We start from the raw sequence: 8,533 nt of genomic DNA, 5'->3' as shown, positions 1-8,533 counted from the left end.
GGCAACAGCGGGGCTTTGTTCCCAGCAATGAGTCTTGGGCAGGGTTCCAGCCTCCTCAGGTAAGAGGAGGAGAACAATCCATGGAGCTTTGTAGTGTCTGGGGCATGCTGGGAGCGATGGAATTCAACTCTGACGTTACCCCAAACATCTAAGCATGGGTTTTGGAGTCAGCAGAGGCTTGCAGGTGCTTTTAGTGTCCCCTGTTCCTCCCCCAGTTAAATGATTAGCCTCTCAATTATTTCTGAACAGAGAGTGGCCCTGCAGACCTTGCTGTTCATAGGGCGTATGTTGGCCTGAAGTCCTCACTTCCCACAAAAGCAAGGCGGGTGCTTTTGCTCTCCCCAGCTTGCTGCATTTAGTGGTGAGCTGCAGGATGATGAGGAGCACTGGAGATGTGGAGAGAGCCCCAGGCACTGTCAGCACTCCGCAGATGGAGCTCAGCCACTGACTGCTCCCTCCATGGCCCCAATTAGTGCAGGAGATGAGATAAGCATATGTGGCTCCTGCCCTCGCTCTTGCCCTTCAATTATGTTTTTGTGCATCTTTCTTGTGCCCCAGGTCTAGCCAACCTTGGTTACAACACGACAGCTGTTTCACATGTTGTGTAGATGTGCATTGAAAATGTTTTAAGTATATCACACACACACACACACACTCACTCTCAGTGTAAGCAAACACGTGCCATGCAGGAATACTTGCCAGAAACGTTGGTTTTGTCTAGAAGCTGCCCCCCATCCCCAAATCATGCCAGCATAATGAGACGTTGCTGCATAGGACCCCAGTCTTTCCCAGGATGCCACGCTGTCCTTGCCTAGAAAGTGGACCCAGACCAAGAGAGAGCTGGATAGTCCCTCTGAGCTCTGCCATCCAAAGCAGATGAGAAGGGCTTCTGAATCTTGCCCAGAAGCAGGATCCCTAATCTGAGAAAGCTTTGCACAGCCCTTATTTCTCACATGTATACCCTCCTTGCATACTCAGCCACTCAGACAGGTGTGCTAGCAATTCTGTTTAGGCCTGAATTTGGAATGTGCTGCTGAACATGAGTTCAGTGTTGCACTGAGAGACTTAACTATTGTTGGAAGTGATCTGACTGAAATTCTAGCCCCATTATTGCTTGTGCCCATCTTTGTTACTCTTTTGTGTGTCTTTGGGTCCAAGCTTTTTTCATTTATTTCACCATTTATATAACAAAGAGATTGGAACCATGACAGTCAGATTCTCCTCAGCATGGCTGTTTTCTGACCTTCGCTGGCATACACTGTGGGGAAACTCTTTTTCTTCAGGAGGTGTCATTTTTTTATCCTTCGCAGTTAGAAATTCAGGCTTGGTGTCACTTGCAAATTTGGGACCAGCCAATGGCAAAGTTAGCCTTGAAACCAAAGGCAACTGAGTAGGAGAAGAACTCTCTGTCAAGACAGTTCCTTAACACCTGCCAGGGCTGTTCATGGGTAGGATGTGTGCTATGACTGAAGTGAGAATGGGTATGAAGTTGCTTCCTAGAGCACACTGGCTGTTTTCTGAAAGGTAACTCATGGACATCTCAGGTCTTAATTTATGGAATGCTGCGGAATCAGTATGTAATAACAAAAGGGGGTGATCTCTGTTTAGGAGCACATCTAGCTTCCAGTGTGTTGTAGCACAATTCAGAGGTAAGAACCAGCCACTGGCCAGACCCAGCTCAGATGTTGAGTTTCTAGTATTCCTTGTGGCCTAGATTATTCTGTTTCTCTGTAGAAGGGAATCCGAGCAGGAACACATGTGAAAAATGTTCCCATAGGTAATGTACCTGAGACTGAAATAGCTCAATTAACATACATTTCTAAGTCCGACCCTGTTCCAGATGTTTACTACCAGAAAACGTGCAGGCTGACCTGTTCTTACCTAACAGCTGTCTCTATACTAACATATACTAACTGCCTAGAGCCTTTGGAGTCAGGCGATATCTACATTTAATATATATATTTTTAATCAGTTCAGTTCAGTCATTTACCTGGATAATGTAAACAGGAATACCTAGTCCTGACCTAAAGTCTAAGCACCTTACTCTCTTTTGGTGCTTATAAGCATTTTGGGCCACTGGACCAGTTTATACATTCAGGAGAATCAAGTTGTAAAAATTCTATTGTCCTACTTCAAGCTGTGTGCGTTTAGTTTAGTTTTGTTTGTCATGTTTCAGTAATCTAGCATCAAAAATCTCTGCACATACTAAAATAGCATGTGGGGAAGAAAAGCTGAATCCCGTTTTCCCTGCTATGATAATTGTCTAGGTGAAAGGAGTTGTTAAGGTGGAAGGGAATATGTGAACTGCAGCTCAAAATGGGCATTGAAGGCTGTGTGATATATTTATCATTATGGCTTTTGAATGATCATTCTTTTGTTAGGTAGATGACTGATAGGAACGAATGGTTGGGAATCTCTTCTGTGTTTTAAAGAGATACTCATCAACATTTGGGAAAATAAGAGAGACTTGCCAAGACTCCCCACTTTGCTAAGTGAAGAGCGGGCGCGAGGGCAGGTGCCGGTGGTGGGGGAGAGAGAGTGTGTATGTGTGTTTTTGCAGTGTGGAAGAGAGAAGCAGAGGGAGTGTTGAGATTTGACAGCAGACAGGCTGAAAGCACCTTGGGTTCTGATTGGGGTAGTGGACTGGCTGCCTGGTGCAGATGTCTGCCTCCGTATAAGATTCACTTTTATATTTTCAAATAAAGCAGATATTACAAAGACAGTCCCAAGTCTCCAATGCTCACTCATCCAAAGGGGACCAAACCCAGGTAGGACCTCCCCAATAACTTCTCGCCACTTGAGCAAGTGGGAACCACAAAACAATACAGCTATTGGCATGGTGAGACTGCATAATGTTTTGTTTTCTGTCTGAAATCATTAGAAATGTTCTCAAAGCAATAGATGAGCACACAGATGCTGCTGCTGTTCTTTTGTTGTTTGTTATATGTCACACATTTATTGCCTGTTTTTTAGCCAAACTGTCTCTCAGAGCAGATATTAGCTTGCCGGAAGGCTTAGTGAGAGCAGCCAGCCAGGCAGCATGAGGCTTTTTAAGATGATCCTTGGCTTCTAGCCGGTACCCTAACACAGTGGGGAGAAGAGAATGGGAGAGATGTAACTGGTCAGCTCCTGCTAATTGGACTGTAGCAGCCAGCCATGTTCTTTGGAGTTGACTCATTGCAGAGCAGAAGCAGAATGAATGGTCTCCATGAGCAGCGATATCTTGGAACTTCACCACCACCATTTGGTTGAGATTTTGTCATTGTAGGCGGAGGCTTGTTTGTTCCAATTTACAAACAGTGTGGATAGAAATTATTCTCTTTCATGGCCAGCCTGCAAATGAGGTTGACCAAGGCAGTTGCTTCAGGCAGTGGATTGGCAGAAGGGACAGATTGCCTGCTGACTGTCTCCACCACCTTCTCCACTGACCTGCTGCCACCAGCCATCTCACCTGGCCTACCACCCTCCCTTCCCCCCCCAAAAAAAACCCCAACAGTGCTGGTGCACACACCACCAGCAGCAGTGCTGAGTAGATGGAGGCAGGGGCATAGCTAGGGGAAAAGGGGCCTGTGTTTGCTTCTCTCCCCAGTGGCCCCTTGGAGTGAAGAAGATAGCGAGGGGTAGAGCCAGGAGGCCCTCAGGAGCTGGGGGGCCCCAGGTTCTTTTAACCCATTTGCTCAATTATAGCTGTACCCCTAGATGGAGCATGAAGGACTTGATGGGCGCTAGGGGACTGGGCCGAGTGGGGTGGGGGATAGGCAGAGGTGAGAATGGCCAGTGGAAGAATCAGTGGGGGTTGGCAGAACTTGCAGGTGTGGGGAGGGGGAAAGGGGGGAGATGGCGGAGTCTGTGGGAGATCAGCAGTGGCAGGGGAAATGGGTACAACTGGCATGTGGTTGGCTCTGCGTGCTGCAGCAGGTTAGCAAGAGGACTGTGGGCAGATTGGTGGGGGGAATGCTCTGCTTGCCCCAGGGGTTGGGGCAGTGGCATACCACGCTGCCTCAGGGACTTTGGATGGGCTTGTTTCCTCTCTCAGACTATTCAAATTTTGACTTATTCAATGAATCTGAAAAGCTTGTATGTCTGGGACAATGACCAACGCTTCCTTCCCCAACACATACATATAGAATCCATTGCCCTGTGGACATGGCCCCTAGCTCAGACAGCTTAAAAAAATAGATTTATCAATTAACTATAACAACTAAGATGGAACCTCCATGTCCAGAGGCAATATATCAGAGCCTATGGACCAACAATAGTGGGTGACTGACAGCTTCCATCCTGTGCTGCCCGTGAGCTTCCCAGGGGTCTCTGGCTGATCAGTATTGGAAACAGAGTGCTGGACTGGATGGACCTGATTGGTCTGATTCAGCAAGGCAATTCATGTAGCCTAGGGTGCTGCTGGCAAATCAACGAAGCCTTCCTTCCTACTTACTGACTTGGTGAAAGAGGGTCTCGCTGGCTTTCTTCATTCTGTACACTTCCGTGAGAGGGAATCATATTGCCTGGCTGCTGGGAGACCTTGAATACACTAAGAGGCAGCAGCCCTGCAAATGCAAGGCTTGTCATATGCTAACCACAGTCTCCCGGCAGAGGTTGCATTACGTTTACAGGCCAGAGGAGACAGCTGCAGGACCAAGGGAATGCCTGGCATCTGTCTCCATCTATCCCAGGCACAGGAGCATCCAGCAGTCTGATTAATCAGTAAGCAGCGGGGAGGGTTCCTTGCTCTGATGTGGCTGCCATTGTGAGCGAAGCAAGCACTTAATCATTGCAGGGGGGGACATAATGGAGCAGACGAAGGGAGGCAGAGAAGCTCACAGCGCCAGAGGGCACAATATCTGGTCTCAGAGGGATGGAACACAGAATCACGGAGCCTTGGGTCAGCCCCAAGGGAAACAGGACTGGGCCTGGCAGCACTCAGGTGGGCAGGGAAGGCAGGCCAGTTACTGTCCAGGCTTGTGGTCTGGCGATGAGATGGCTCTCCATAGATCAATGGCTAGTCCAGCAGCACTGCTAGCTTTAACAGAAGAGTAAGTACAGTTCAATTAACTGAACTGTAACTATAGAATTTGGGCCTTGGGACATTTAAAGGACTTGCCACCATACACCGTCCAAAGAGGTGTTTTTGGCAGCCTCCTTCCTGCATCAGATTTGATTAAAAAATTTAAAGGTGACATTTCCCCCTTCTTTGTATCTGTGGTTTGCCTTTCAAGTGAACTACTATGGCTTTCTTCCTACTAAGAAGGACCACAGTGCTTAGTTGAAATGAATGGGCACAGACTACCCAAAGTTAAGTACATTAGATCCTACTGCTTTTTGTATGAGAGTTAAGCATGAGCTTTCTTCTTGAGATAAATGATACTTAAGACTTTGGCAGGATCATGACTAACATCAATGCATCTTCTGTGGCTTCTGTAATGCCGATGGATCTTGAACTTGTTTGTCGGTTTAAAAAGTTATTTTGGCAAGTTCCTGTGATAAGAAATATTCCATATCCCCAAATGTTACCAAAAAATGTATTTAAAAGAGGACTTTAAAAAAACCTATATATTTTCTTTTGAATAATGAAAAATTGATCTTGGTGGGAGTAATATACTAATTTGTTTAAATATAAATGATTGGTTGGTTGAAAGACAGTTAATAATCTAAAAATCTGTAATTGATAGGCCAAGTTCTGCTTCACTGGCACATGAACAGGTTGATAGGCAGCCCCCAATCAAATGGAACTGGAACTAAGCCAATAAATATCAGCCTGCAGCAAATGGCAAGTGCTAGAATTGGGCAGCTGGGAGGGATGTCATCCTGCAGGCTATTGGCCTATTGTAACATCAAGGCTCTTGCGGAGCACAGGGAATGTGATGCTCCACTCGTTTAGTGGAGAAACGAATAACGGGAATCACTGTGTCGATAATTTCAGATTATCTCAGCAAGGAGCCAACCTTTTCAAGAAGGTTGGAGAGGAGGAGAGCTTGTCTTGTGTTAGCAAGCATGAATTGTCCCCTTTGCTAAGCAGGGTCCACCCTGGTTTACATTTGAATGGGAGACTACATGTGTGAGCACTGTCAAATAGTCCCCAGAGGGGAGGGGGCCTCTCTGGGAGGAGCACTTGCATGCAGAAGGTTCCAAGTTCCCTCCCTGGCATCTCCAGATAGGGCTGAGAGAGACTCCTGCCTGAAATATTGCAGAAGCCGCTGACAGTCTGTGGAGACAATACTGAGCGAGATGGACCAATGGTCTGACTCAGTATATGGCAGCTTCTTATGATCCTATGTAGAACAGGGTAAGCATAGAGGGACAAAGAGCATTTGTGTAATCTTGGTGTCTACCAGCAGGTAGCGCTGTACAGGGGGGGAATGCTAGCTAACCAGATATTTTTGGTCTGGTTTAGGGACCAATATCTGGCAGGGTGGTTGAAAATAAAAAGGGGCAGCAAAGCAGATAAAATTACAATCCCGTTTACTGGAAATATGGAATTCACACTCAGACCTCTGACTTCTTCCTTATTCAAATCCACATTCAGTTTGGATCTCATGCAACATAACTTGTGTATGTGCCTTTTTTCCCCTCCCATAATGATTGTGTGTGTGCGTCCGTGTGTCCGTCCCCCTGTGTCCCTGTCCCTGATACTTCCAGACCCCTAGGCTGCTGGAACAATTCTGAGCCTTTCCATTCACCCATCTCCAAAAGGAGCAGCTGAGCCCTTTGCCAGGGCCGGGGGTAGCTTTAATTTCTCTTCCGCTCTTTTGAACAAACCAGAGTGCCAGAGGAGCATCTCCTTGAAGCTGGAATCTATGCTCAGAAGCTGGAGCCCGCTTTAATTTGCCAAGGACATGAGTCTAGATGGGCCAGAATTTGGTTCCTTTGACCAGCAGAACAAAGTGTGTTTGTTTTTATCACAAATGATGCTGCAGAACAGACTCTGGGTGATATTTTTTTAAGTGGCATCATAAGGAACTCAGAACTATTAATGCCACACTAGCCATGCCCTACATCATTGTGTCGCAGTTATTTCTTTTTATGTTCCTTTTCACACTTTCAGCTTTTAGATTAGCCTTATTCAAGAAGCTGTGAAGTGTATAAAACTCTAATTAGAGAATACACCGCAATATGGGTACATAGGATATTGCACTGACAGTTTAAAAGGTAAGAAATCAAAAGAAATAAGTTCCTGTGAAAATACTTGTTTATGTATATAACTTTTAATGCCGCATATATAGAACTTGGAATAATGTGTCCAATTTTGGGCCCCGCATGTTAAAGGGGCATTGATCTACCTAATCAATGGGCAACAAAGGGGTCTGGAAACCATCCTGTGAGGAACAGTTTAAACTTGTGTATGTTTAGCTTGCAGAAGGGAAGACTACAAAAGGATATAATAGCTATCTTCAACGATCTGAAGGTCTGTCACATAGCAGAGGACTTGCTCTCTGTTTCTCCTGAGGGCAGAACCCATGGATTGAAATCCCAATGCTGATTGGAAGCAGACTCAGACTAGACTTTGAGAAGAATGTCCTAACTGCGAGAGTTGTGCAATGGTAGAAGAGTCTACCTTGTGCAGTGGTGGGCTTCATTTCTCTAGAGGTCTGCAGACTTAGGCTGGATGGCCATCTGTCCGGGGTGCTGCAGCAGTTGATTGCACTGAGTAGGAGGCTGGAATAGAAGACCTCCATCTCTCCAAATTCTGTGAACTTAAAATGTAGGCAAATCATAGGAAATCGAAATAGCAATTATTACAAAATACTTTGTATGAAATATCTTTTCTAGGAGCTTATTTTTATTTCAGAGTCTTACCTACAACTTTCTTCAAAGGCCAAGAATCAAGTTCAGATGTCCAAGACATCCTGACATCCATTTGGGGCTTACATACTTTTATCCTAAAACTTTGCATATCAATGCAAAAAATCACAAGAAAAATATGTATGTTTTCCTACAGAGTGGAGGAGCAAGTTGGGTGTAGGTGCAACAACTATCTATAGACAAAAGCAGCCCAGAAAATCTGATCTATGTGTAGAAATAGAATTCCATATGCAGAATGGCCAAATCTTCAGAGCAGGCGGGCGGGCGGGACCCTGCACACAATATCTGGAATTGCATCACAGTGCTTCTGCAATCACACCATCTAAGATTTGATCAGTCCTTTCAAAGTTCAAAGGTTCAGCACAAAGGTGTGTGGGGATAAGTTGCAGGGGCAGCTCAAGGTATTATGTTGTCTGAGGCGAGGTGCAAAATAGTGCCTTACTCCACACCCCTGGTGAAGATCAGCCCCCTTGCAAAATCAACTCTTGCAAACTTTTAAAGGAGTGCAGGGGGAGGGAGGTTGCTAGCAGCCTCCTCTTCTCTCCTTGGGTTTCTTTGCAAGCTATGCAAGGAGTATGAGCATTTGCAAGGGTCAAATCAATCCAAAAGACCTGCTCCAATAGCAATGGGAGGGGTAGGTGGCCACCCTGACAGCTCCCCAAAAAATCTCTGCCTGAGGTGACTGCATCACCTTGCCTCATGAAAGGACTGCCCCTGATAAGTGGGCATCAAA

Source organism: Hemicordylus capensis, chromosome 2 (assembly GCF_027244095.1).
Source record: "Hemicordylus capensis ecotype Gifberg chromosome 2, rHemCap1.1.pri, whole genome shotgun sequence".
Classification (NCBI taxonomy): domain Eukaryota; kingdom Metazoa; phylum Chordata; class Lepidosauria; order Squamata; family Cordylidae; genus Hemicordylus; species Hemicordylus capensis.
This window is presented reverse-complemented; position numbering follows the sequence as displayed.